The sequence below is a fragment of the Meles meles genome, chromosome 14 (assembly GCF_922984935.1).
Source record: "Meles meles chromosome 14, mMelMel3.1 paternal haplotype, whole genome shotgun sequence".
Taxonomy (NCBI): domain Eukaryota; kingdom Metazoa; phylum Chordata; class Mammalia; order Carnivora; family Mustelidae; genus Meles; species Meles meles.
The window spans coordinates 42718227-42730720 of NC_060079.1; the positions used below are offsets into that span (position 1 = coordinate 42718227).

General features: G+C 33.8%; 1 pseudogene; it reads left to right on the forward strand.

The window, feature by feature from the left end:
• Window positions 1–3295: 3295 nt before the first annotated feature.
• LOC123925175 lies at window positions 3296–3643 on the forward strand (annotated as a pseudogene).
• Window positions 3644–12494: the final 8851 nt, after the last annotated feature.

Consider the following 12494-nt stretch of genomic DNA (forward strand, 5'->3'; position numbering starts at 1 on the left):
ATAGGCTTATGTTGATTCATTCCATCTTATTTAACCAAGAAATCAAATCAATGTCTTCTGATCTGAAATTTGTTAAGAGGGGGGAAAGAAGTACTGAAAATAGCTTTGAATTAATTAAAATCTAAGAATATCAAACAAATATATGTATTTTTGTTGTCTTTAATGGAGCAAAAAACAAATCTTTACATTAATCAGTGGCCATTCCAGCACTCATAAAGAATTTACATGTAAAATACATCTTATGAGTTTTGGTGCTCTAAATTTGGAAACTTTGTTATCAGAGGAGAGAAGATAATGGATCTACATTCTTAGACTCAAAAGACAAATGATCTTTAGGCAATATTTCCAAAAACTACAATAGATAACAGTTTTTAGAAAATCCTATTAAGTAATTAAAAATTAATATAGAAATTTAATGTAACAGTTTCAGGATGAAAAACAAACTATGGCAAGCCCAGGATAACTTAGCCATTTTAGTAATTTGCGGGTGGAGTCTTTGGGGTTTTCCATATAAAGAATCATGTCATCAGCGAAGAGAGAGAGTTTGACTTCTTCACTGACAATTTGGATACATTTTATTTCTCTTTGTTGTCTGATTGCGGTTGCTAGGACTTCTAATACTATGTTGAACAAGTGTGGTGAGAGTGAGCGTCCTTGTCATGTTCCTGATCTCAACGGGAAGGCTGAAAGCTTTTTCCCATTGAGGATGATATTTGCTATCATAGATAGATCTATAAAATCTATCATAGATAGATTTTATGAAGTTCAGGAATGTTCCCTCTATCCCTATACTTTGAAGCGTTTTAATCAGGAACGGATGCTGGATTTTGTCAAATGCTTTTTCTGCATCAATTGAGAGGACCATGTGGTTCTTTTCTCTTCTCTTATTGATTTGTTCTATCCCACTGATTGATTTGCGAATGTTGAACCATCCTTGTAACCCAGGGATGAATCCCACTTGGTCATGGTGAATAATCTTTTTAATGTGCTGCTGGATCCTGTTTGCTAGGATCTTGTTGAGAATCTTAGCATCCATATTCATCAGTGATTTTGGTCTTACTTAGCCATTTTATAGAAGAAATGTTTCCTGTTGTATATCAACAATGTGAAAATATGCAAGGTTTTTGTTTTTCTTGTTTTTTACATAACATACCTCTAAATATATGTGGTTAGACATACACCATTGTATAATTATAAATACAGATGATACACTTAAAATATCCCACTTTTAAATATAATTAGCTTCATCTGCATAATATGTAGAGAATTTATGTATTATAATGCATTTTATGTCAACAAATTGGAATATTTTCCTTAGAAAATAGAAATATCATATTTTTTATGCATTGATGCATCATTATAACAATTTTACTTAGTCAAATCTCAAACATTAAATATTACCTTAACCAAAATAACCAATTTTTATTTATAACAAACACAAGAAAAAAAATAGAAATCTGAAAACCATATTGAAAGGTCCTCCCCATTAGCACTGATTTCTTATTACTAAAATGTAAGTCAAAACCAGAAATATTACCATCATCCAAAGATATTTTAATTTCCTGTTATACATTCTATAATGTATAAGAATAAAAAGTAAGGATAAGGGCACCTGGGTGGCTCAGTTGGTTAAACTACTGCCTTTGGCTCAGGTCATGATCCTGGAGTCCCAGAATTGAATCCCACGTTGGACTCCCAGCTTGGTAGGGAATCTGCTTCTCTCTCTGATCTTCTCCCCTCTCATGCTCTCTCTCACTTTCTCTCTCTCAAATAAATAAATAAAATCTTTAAAAAAAGAAGTAAGGATAAATTAAAGAAATGTAAAATGACCAACATTTTATGGTTTTTACTTTTTCCAAAATACTCTAGGTTTCTGCAAATTGATTATTATTTAGTTCAATTTTAATAATCTAATATTTTTTTTTGCATTTAAATATTTTTATTTTATTTATTTTTTTCAGCGTAACAGTATTCATTCTTTTTGCACAACACCCAGTGCTCCATGCAAAACGTGCCCTCCCCATTACCCACCACCTGTTCCCCCAACCTCCCACCCCTGACCCTTCAAAGATTTTATTTATTTATTTGTGTGAGAGAGAGAGCACACAAGCAAAGGGAATGGCAGGCAGAGGGAGAAGGAGAAGCAGGCTCCTCGCTGAGCAAGGACCTCAATGTGGGAGTCATTCCCAGGACCCAGGGATCGTGACCTGGGCTGAAGGCAGCTGCTTAACCAACTGAGTCACCCAGGAATCCCATAATCTAATATTTTAAAGTTAACTGAGGATCTTTATCTAATCATAAAACTGATGGAAAAAAATTAAAAAATTTTAAAAATTTTGGAAATAAAACCCTAATCTTGTAAACAACAATAACAGTTAGAATATAGGATTACATCACTTTTACATGGTAGTAGAAATCAGGAAGATAGACCTATTTTAAATGAAAATTATTAAATCAGGATAATTAGTACAAAGATTCACCCTGATAGGTATATTACATAAGGTTTTTAACTCTTTTTTTTTTAATTTTTTAAAGATTTTATTTATTTATTTGACAGACAGAGATCACAAGTAGGGAGAGAGGCAGGCAGAGAGAGAGGAGGGAAGCAGGCTCCCCGCAAAGCTGAGAGCCCGATGCAGGGCTCGATCCCAGGACCTCAGGATCATGACCTGAGCCGAAAGCAGAGGCTTTAACCCACTGAGCCACTCAGGTGCCCCGAGGTTTTTAACTCTTTTAAAAACTTTCAAAAAAAAAACCCCAAAAAACTTAAATCACGTCTGTGTGTTTGTGTGTAAACTGATAACCTATACTTTCTTGTCATTCTGGCATTCTAATAATAAGGTCATATTTAAATCTACTTCTCTGTTGTAGTTTAGAGAAAAACAAAAACAAAATAGTATTCATATTTAAAGTATTAAAAAACTTTCTTTTTTCTTTTTTTTAAATTAACTTTTATTTGGACTAAATATTCCTAGAATGATGACATATCTAAATAAATTACGTATTTTAATAAAATAAGTTCATCTTTAAAATTGCCTAACTAGGAAAGGCCTATATGCAAGAAACCCATTTTGAAACAGAATCAAATTAACAGAAAGCCAAAATAACCATTGTAAGCAATAATTCAAGTCTTTGACAATTTGATCAAGACCATATGATTAGAAAGAATGAAGGAGGATGTCTAAATTGAGCAGACTTAAAGCTCTGTGTGCAGAGCTGTGTCGGTCGCGTCTTTCTGTCTGGATTCTTTCTCCCGGAGACTCGATCATTCTCCCAGGAGCGTAAATTGAGAAATATGAGTGCTCAAGTAAGATCAAAATCGAGAGGAAAGGGAGATGGAAAAAAGTCTTCTAAGCTGGATGAACCTGGAGTTGCTAAGCAACCAGGTAAAAAAAACACCTCAAAAAAAGGAACCACCTACTGAGGATCCAGATATTGAGCCTGGACAAGAGAGAGAAGAAGGAGCATGTGGGGTTCAAGAACCTGAATTGGAAGCTGAAAACCAGGAAAAGGAAAAGGGTCTGGAAAAGACTGGGGATGAGTGTGGAGATGGCCCTGATGTGAAAGGGAAGACTACACCTGATCCAGCATTTGCTAAAGTTCAAGAAGCAGGTGATGGACAGTCATAAGTTAAAAAGAAGAGAAGCTGAAGCCACACATACAGTTTGTTATATTGATAATTTGGCTTAAATTCTCTCAATAAAGATTTAAAGTTTGCTCTGAAAAAAAAAATAAATTGAGCAGACTTTCTTAAAGACAAATAAGGCAGAAATTCTTCTCATGAGGACTTTCCCATTGTTTTAATAGGTATTTTGTATAGGCAGAATAGTGTTTCCCTAAAGATTCCACAAGCTAATCCTTGGAATTTGTGAATATATTACCTTTCACATCAAAGGAGACTTTATAGATGCGATCAAGTTGGGGATTTTATTTTATTATTTTTTGAACATTTATTTATTTATTTGAGAGAGAGAGAGATTGAACAGGGAGAGGGGCAGAGAGAGAGAGGGAAAGAGAATCTGAAGCAGAATCCCCTCTGAGTGCAGACCCTGATGCCAGACTTGATCCCACGATTCTGAGATCATGACCTGCCAAAATCAAGAGTCAGACGATTAATAGAATGAACCACCCAAGCACCCCAAGTTGAGGATTTTAAAATGAGACCCACTATAATCATGAGGTTCCTTATAAGTGGGAGACAGGAAGAGGGAGAGTTAGAACCAAAAAGGAGATGTAGTGGCTGAGCAGATTTTGCAGTGATATGGTTGCTTTGAGTTTGAAGATGGAAGGACCTTGAGTCAAGGAATTAAGGCAGCCTCCAGAAGTTAGAAAAGAGGAGAACCTCTGAAAGGAAGACAACCCCACGAACACAATGATTTTAGTCTCATAAAACATAGTTTATGTTTACTTCTGACCTTCAGAACTGTAAGAAAAAAAAATTATGTTGTTTTAGTGAACTAAAAAAAAGTGAACAGTTTAAAATAATCACAAAAATAGTTGGCATCATGAACTTAATATCAAGCAAGTATGAATGAAGGGCAATTAATTAAAAATAAAATATGATCACTTAATATGATAAAGGATGCAGTCTGTAATTAAGATCTATAAGTTGGGCTTGTTAAACCTTCATATATTTGTTACAGCTGCAATATGATTTTAAACTATAATTTGTACTCGTAGATTTAGGAAGTATCAACATACCCTAAAATTTGATAGACAAAAAATGTGGTGCTTAACAAATTGTTTCATTATGAGTCAGTGCAGAATACATCCATTTTTAATAGTGTACCAGTGGCATGCCATTAAATTACACATGTGTGGTTACAAACCATAGTAATCTATTTCAGATTACTGGGCTCAAACCTTATTGTATAGATAAACAGAGATAACCTGTTATCAATGCTGTTGGCATAAAGAAAGGCAGAAACCATAGGATCATTTATCCTTTAACTCTGTTACCTCCATAAACATTTTATGATGTCTTGCTGTTAAAACACTTTAACAATAATCTTATTACATGTTGAAAATAATATGGCAAGTAATTTAATTTTGGTAAATTAAGGTCATTGTATTTTTATTAAATAAAGATAAAAGAGATAAATCTCTTGTGGACTAAGATCTGTTTAGCACATAATTCAGTTGCAAATATCTGCTTATTTTGTATTAATTGGAAGACTGAACATTTGAAAAACATTGTAGTTTCATTTAGATTTTATTTGTAACAAATTATGTGTAATGCATTTGGGACTTCTCAAGTATTTTTAAAGGAATAGATATTCATAGTAAAAGAAATTTATACCTAAGAAAACTAAATGTTAATTTTGACTATAGTAATTATTTTCATCATTAACTGTGTTCAAATACAATATTTAATGCGAGCTAATGAGTATGTCATGAGGAGACAACCATACACAATGTATATGAGTGTTTATGTACTCACAAATCCAGAGAGGTACAGTGTAGGATCATCTATGAAAATATGTCCCCTATATTATACAATATATCCTTCATTTTTATACAAAAATGGCATTTAACATTACATATTTTGTTATCATGTAGTCATGCCCATTTTTTAAAAGATTTTATTTATTTGACAGAGAGCACAAAGAGGGGGAGCATCAGAGAGATCTGAGCGAGAGGGAGAGAAGCAGGCTCTCTGCCATGCAAGGAGTCTGATGTGGGGCTCAATCCCAGGACCCTGGGACCGTGACCTTAGCCAAAGGCAGACATTTAACTGCCCCATGTTCATGCCCATTTTTGTAACATAGTTGACCCTCTCTATTCCAATTTTATTTCAGAAAAAAAAATTGGGGCAAAATTATTTCAATCTTATTTCATATCTAGAATGAACTTAATAATAACACTTAAATTATTCAATGTTAGTTAAAAGAAAACTCTCTAAATGGATAAGTTCTACTGGGAAATATGTATCTTCATTATAGGATAAACCAATGACAAAGTAGAAAAAATAGTAAATTGATTAAAAAAATCAGTGCAATTATTCTATTCCTAGAAAATAAAAAGTGTGCAGCCAACAAACTGAAATGTTTTAAGCAACTCATGATGATAAATAGAAAAAATAAAGTAATAAACCATTTTTTTCAAACAAAAAATAGTAACATCTTAAAATTTTGGTGGGGTTAAAAAACACTATCATACACACTAATTCACGTTTTGTTATTTTAATGATTGTTTTGGTTATTATACTGATAATTTATTGTTATTGGCTTGAAATAGTTTGGTATTTTTATACTGATTTTGTTTAACAACAAAGTACTTATACCCTAACTTACTTAAACAGTGCAATAATTTATCTGTTTCCCTAAATTATTTCTGTAAATGATGACACTTTTTTGCAACATTTATATACATTTTTTTTTTATTTTTTGCTCTGCTGGGTTTAATGAAAATACTCTGTGATTTCACTATTAATTTTAGGTGCTTCTTTTGGTTTTCTGAAAGGCAATTTAACTTTTTATTTCTATATTCCTTAGAGATGGTATTTTGCTTTTTAAAAAAAAATTATCAATATCAACTAAATTTATTCCATCATAGCAGTTTTTGGTATTTTCAGATCCTATTTTGTTTTGTTTTACTCTGTATGGAAACACTAAGGGAAAACGGACCTTCTTTATCAGATGCGTGTTCTTGGTTATTTTTCACTTGACCTTGAGCTCTGCCATCTTTCTTTTTTTTTTTTTTTTAAATTTTATTTATTTATTTGACAGAGAGAGAGATCACAAGTTGGTAGAGAGGCAGGCAGAGAGAGAGGAGGAAGCAGGCCCCCCGCCGAGCAGAGAGCCCGATGCGGGGCTCGATCCCAGGACCCCGAGACCACGACCCGAGCCGAAGGCAGCGGGTTAATCCACTGAGCCACCCAGGCGCCCCTGCCATCTTTCTTTTACAGGCAGTTTTCTCTGTTCTCTTTAGCTTATCAGCCAGTACAGTCTTCAGATTTAAAATGGATTCTCTCTCCATGTAGAAAGTGTTCATGTACTCACATCACATTCTAATGCACATCATATCTACTTACGCCAACAGGAAGATTTCCAGTTTTCCTGTTTCAAATAACTCTTTCTACTATTTTGAAGCATTTGTATTTGCTATAAAACAATTACAGATTCTTTCCTGTTTCGGATTTGTTTGACCTTATAAAGAGACTTAATGGCACTTACATTAAAGAAACAATATGCTGTGTACACTTTCAATATACCAGGCACTCTTCTAAGCACTTTAAGTTTTTTAAGTTTTTATTTAAATTCCAGTTCGTTAAAATACAATGTAGTATTAGTTTCAGGTGTAGAATTTGTGATTCCAACACATACATTCAATATGCAGTGCTCATCCCAAAAGGTATACTCCTCAATCCCATCACTTGTTTCACCCATTCCCCCCGCCCATCTTCCTTCTAGTAACCATCAATTTGTTCTCTATAATTAAGAGTCTGTTTCTTGATTTGCCTCTTTTTTTCCTTTTCCTCGTTTGTTTCTTAAATTCCACATGCAAATGAAGTCATATGGTATTTGTCTTTCTCTGACTGACTTATTTTGCTTAGCATAGTACTCTCTAGCTCCGTCGGTGTCACTAGATGGCAAGATTTCATTCTTTTTATGCCTGAATAATATTTCATTATGTGTCTATGTATGTACATGTCTTCTTTATCCATTCGTCAGTCAATGGACACTTGGGCTGGTTTCATAACTTGACTATTATATATAATGCTGCATCAAAATACATGTAGGCACCTTTTTTTCTTTTTAAAGATTATATTTATTTATTTGACAGAGAGAGAGATCATAAGTAGGCAGAGAGGCAGACAGAGAGAGAGGGTGGGGGAAAGCAGGGTCCCTGCTGAGCAGAGAGCCCAATGTGGGGCTTGATCCCAGAACCCTGAAGATCATGACCTGAGCTGAAGGCAGAGGCTTAACCCACTGAGCCACCCAGGTGCCCCACCTTACATTTATCTTTTATTTTATTTTACTTTTATTTATTTTTTATTTATTATTTTTTTCCAGGCTCACCATGAGTTAGCTGGCCAAGAGCTGAGTGAGAACAGTTCTGCAGATCATGGTGCAGCCCTCTTGGCACTTGATTTTTAAAATTCATACCTTATGCCTACATTCTGAGATAGTTTATTCCATGGATTAGACAATGAATTGAGAAAATAGTATAGCCAATGGCAAGGCCAGGTTTCAAACCCAAATCTAACTGGGATTACCAACTTTGTTGTATATTATACAAATTTTTTTTAAAAGATTTTATTTATTTATTTGACAGAGAGAGAGATCACAAGTAGGCAGAGAGGCAGTCAGAGAGAGAGGAGGAAGCAGGCTCCCTCCGGAGCAGAGAGCCCGATGCGGGTCTCGATCCCAGGACCCTGAGATCATGACCTGAGCCAAAGGCAGCGGCGTAATCTACTGAGCCACCCAGGCGCCCCTATTATACAAATTTTTATTGGTGATATCTTAGATTAGGGGACCCTGGGTGGCTCAGTGGGTTAAAGCCACTGCCTTCAGCTCAGGTCATGATCCCAGGGTCCTGGGATTGAGCCCCACATCAAGCTCTCTGCTCAACAAGGAGCTTGCTTCCTCCTCTCTCTCTGCCTACTTGTGATCTCTGTCTGTCAAATAAATAAAATCTTTTTATAAAGGATATAGATTAAATATTGCTCTTTCTCAATCTATCTCCTTCTGTCTCGCTTTCTTGTGTGTGTGTGTGAGTGTGCATGCACATATATGAGTTAGCACAGACTTTAATGAAAAGCATAGGGAGGACTAACTTTTGAATAGGGAAGGGGGAATAATTTGCATTTTAGCAAGTGAAGTTAAGGCTATATTATTCACAGTAATTGGAAATCGGCAAGAACTACTATAACATAAAGCTATCATAGCAAATACAAGGGTGGGGCAAATAGTAGAAACTGTATCTACCAAGAAGTAGTGTATCCAGGAGTCTGTTATGTGGCATCATAATTGTCATTATTGCTAAATGTTTTGATAGTTGATGCAATTCCTTACTCATTTATTTTAGTTGTTTTATTTTAAATCATCTTTTTATCAAGATAAAAAAACCCTCCAATTAATAGTTTTGAGGAACTTTATTAGAAAGATATAATATTTAGTATTCTGAGGTCTGTTTGTTTACACATTCTTTCTTCTATTTCAGAATATGTACCACTTATAGGCCAGGAAGTTATCATATTTATTTTTTATCCATTGCACCTGGCAGGTTATCTGTTAATAGAATTTACTCCTTAAACATTTAACAAAAATTAAATCAAATAGTAAATATGCATAAATAGTTTAGGTTAATTTATTTATATTCCCATTCTGTTGGTAGATATACACTTTTAATCTGGACTATAGGTCGTTTTTTCCCTCAGGTTTCATAATAAATTAACAAAGTATTGACATAAAACAAAGGCAGTAGTGTGCTCCTAAGTTAGCTATAAAAAAAAAAAACTTTTTAAAAGACAAAGTTTGGTTTCGAGGCAATTTTCCCTTCTCTTTTGAACCTTTAACACCATACTAATAAAAAGCCTTGGTATAGTGTTGAGCATGAACCTTATGAAGCGATAACATCTATCCACTGAATGTGCTACACTGTTCTAATTGAAAACAATATTCAGCAATACCATTAAGGTAATTAGAAGCTCTATTGTAAATTAACAACTTTAAGAAAACTAATTTTCCAGATAGGACTGCATGGGTAATGCAGGCAAATATGTACCTAATAATTGTGATTTTAAAAGTATGCTTACTCTGTAAAGGAACATTTTAAGATGTAATATTTTCTAATTGTTACTTTCATTTAACTTTTCAATAGTTGAAGCTCTTTCTCTCTTAAAATCACATTGACTTTAGACCACATAGTTTATATTGCATCAATTGCTTATTTTCTTCTAGATTAAAATAGCATTGAGATACTTTTGAGTTGTATATATTGCACTTTGTGCCAGAGATGTTTTTAAAATGGGCAAGAAAACATAGAAACCTAAAAATGTAAAATGTCTAATTTTGAAAGACAGACATATATAAAGAAACAAAGTATAGACACAGTATTTAATGCAAATTATCATTCAAAAAAACAGAAAAAATATACAGGAACAAAAACGACAGAACTTTATTTATAATATTCTTATGTCCATTCTTTTTGGTAAATTTGATTAATCATCACAAGTAATTTTTCTGTATTGTTTACTGCTATTCTAAAATTCAAATACAGAAGTGTGGTCATATTACATCAGTTGTACCTACCTGTAACCTATTCTATATCATCAATGCTGTGTCACTGTTTTCTGTAAGAATCACGGTTTCAGGTGCATGCCTGTTGAAGTCACATGGTATAAAGCACATTGAAGTAATGATGGGGAAGGAGGAATATGGAGGAAAGAAAAAACTTGGGAGTAATCCCAGTCTTTTGTTTGTGTAGCCTTTTATGAATTCCCAAACTAGATAAACCTGCTAACTCCTCCATTGTACTAAGTAATTCCCTAAATCTAAGTCTCAGTAGACATCATTGTAATTAACTTATCACTTTCTGTTCTGGTTTCTGTGCTCTTTATTTGGAGACATAATGTCTGCTTTACCCACCATCTAACATAGCACCTGGCACAAAGTATACACAAAAAAATACTAGATAAAAATACAAGTAAATAGATGGATTTAGCCAACTATTCTTTGAAAGTTACCAAATTTCTTTAAGCCTTGAATATTTTACATGGATAGTTAACACATGCTTATCAAAACTTTCTAAATATAGAGTTGTTAAAATTTAATGCAAGTATTTCCTTACATGTCCCCCCAGCTCTGGCCTGTGAACTCATCCAGGGAAGGGAGCTCTTATCTAACCTTTACAGCTCCAAAGTTCACTTTTAAGGAACTATGAATGAACAAAAACCTGGAGGCAGGCCACAAAGAATTGGTCGGAACATCTTTTTATTCACTTCATTACAATATGACCTTACAAATCTGAAAAATTGGGAAGATGAAGACATTTCTCCTTGCTTAGTCCCTTTCTTTCTTCCTTATTGTTTATCCTATTAATTTGTATAAATTAACATACATACATACATAGGTATACCAAATAAAGACAAACTTTCACTAAATCATGAGCTATGTGAAACTGAAGGTTGTTCTTCTGGTAATATAAAACTGTGCATTGCAGGGGTGCCCAGGTGGCTCAGTCAGTTGAGCACCGACTTTTGATTTCATCGTGGATTTTGATCTCAGGATCGTGAGTCTGCTGGGGACTCTCTTTCCCTCTCCCTCTCCACCCCCACCCCCTGGTGGGCTCTCTCTCTCTCTCTCTCGCAGACAAATGAATGAATGAATGAATGAATAAATAAATAAATAAATAAATAAATAAATAAATCTTCAGAAAAACAAAAACAACAAAAGAAAGAAACAACTCTGTGCATTGCGTAAATCAAAAGCAGTGAACATGGCCTGTTTTATTTAACCTGAAGATTGACTCCTTTCCTTGTTCTATATGTTTGCAAACTAGTGTAGAGAATTAGACTATGTCTGTGTTTGCTACAACTGTGAGAAGTTGCCTTGATTGGTATTGTGAGTGAACACTGGTGATTACTTTATCTATTTAAATAATAGGATCAACATGCTATCAGGTCACCAAATAACTTTTCAAAATTGAGTGACAAAAGACTCAATGATGTTATGAAACAAAATTAGGGAAGATACTTTACTCAAAATTCCTTTTAGTAGTTACTAAAAAGTCAGTTATATTATGTTTTGTTTTGCCCAAGAAAGACTTTTAATTGCCCAAGAAAGAAAAGATTTCTACAAGAACATAGGGAAAGTAAGTATACAAGGAATAGTGTAACCTGAACTATGGGTAACAAAATATTTAAAAATCACAATTTCTTGTAAAGTTTCTTAAGCTTTATTTATATTTAATAATTATGGCAATGAATCATTGATTTTTTTAAAAAAATTCTATTTGAATAACTCAAGTGCAAACAGCTCTATTCCTTGCTGTCCTATTGATTAAAATATGCTTGTGAACCTCAGTGGGGCTTTTGAATATTATAGATCACACTCATTTTGGTCTGTGATCTATCAAAGATGATTGGTATTAAGAACCCAGCTGTGACCTCTGTTCTACTTATATTTTCAACAGTTTTTTTCTCACTCCGTGATAGTTCAGAAAGCCATAGATGAATCTCTGGTTGTTCATGAGTCACACTGGATTAATTGTCATAATATCCCAATTAAAGAAACAGATTTAGAAACAAACAAAAAAATATTTTAATACAGAACAAAAAAAGAAAAGAATTTGAAAAGAAAAAAAAAATTCATCTATCTAGAAGTGAGAATCTCTACATGCAACTCTGACCTAGCCTCAAACATGAAAAGTATGAAAAGTAACCGCGACACACATACACAGACATGCATTCTAACCCTAGAGCAGGTTCTTAAATAGAGTTAGAATCACACCTCTCTAAAACAATGTCCTATAAGCTTTGTGCAACACTT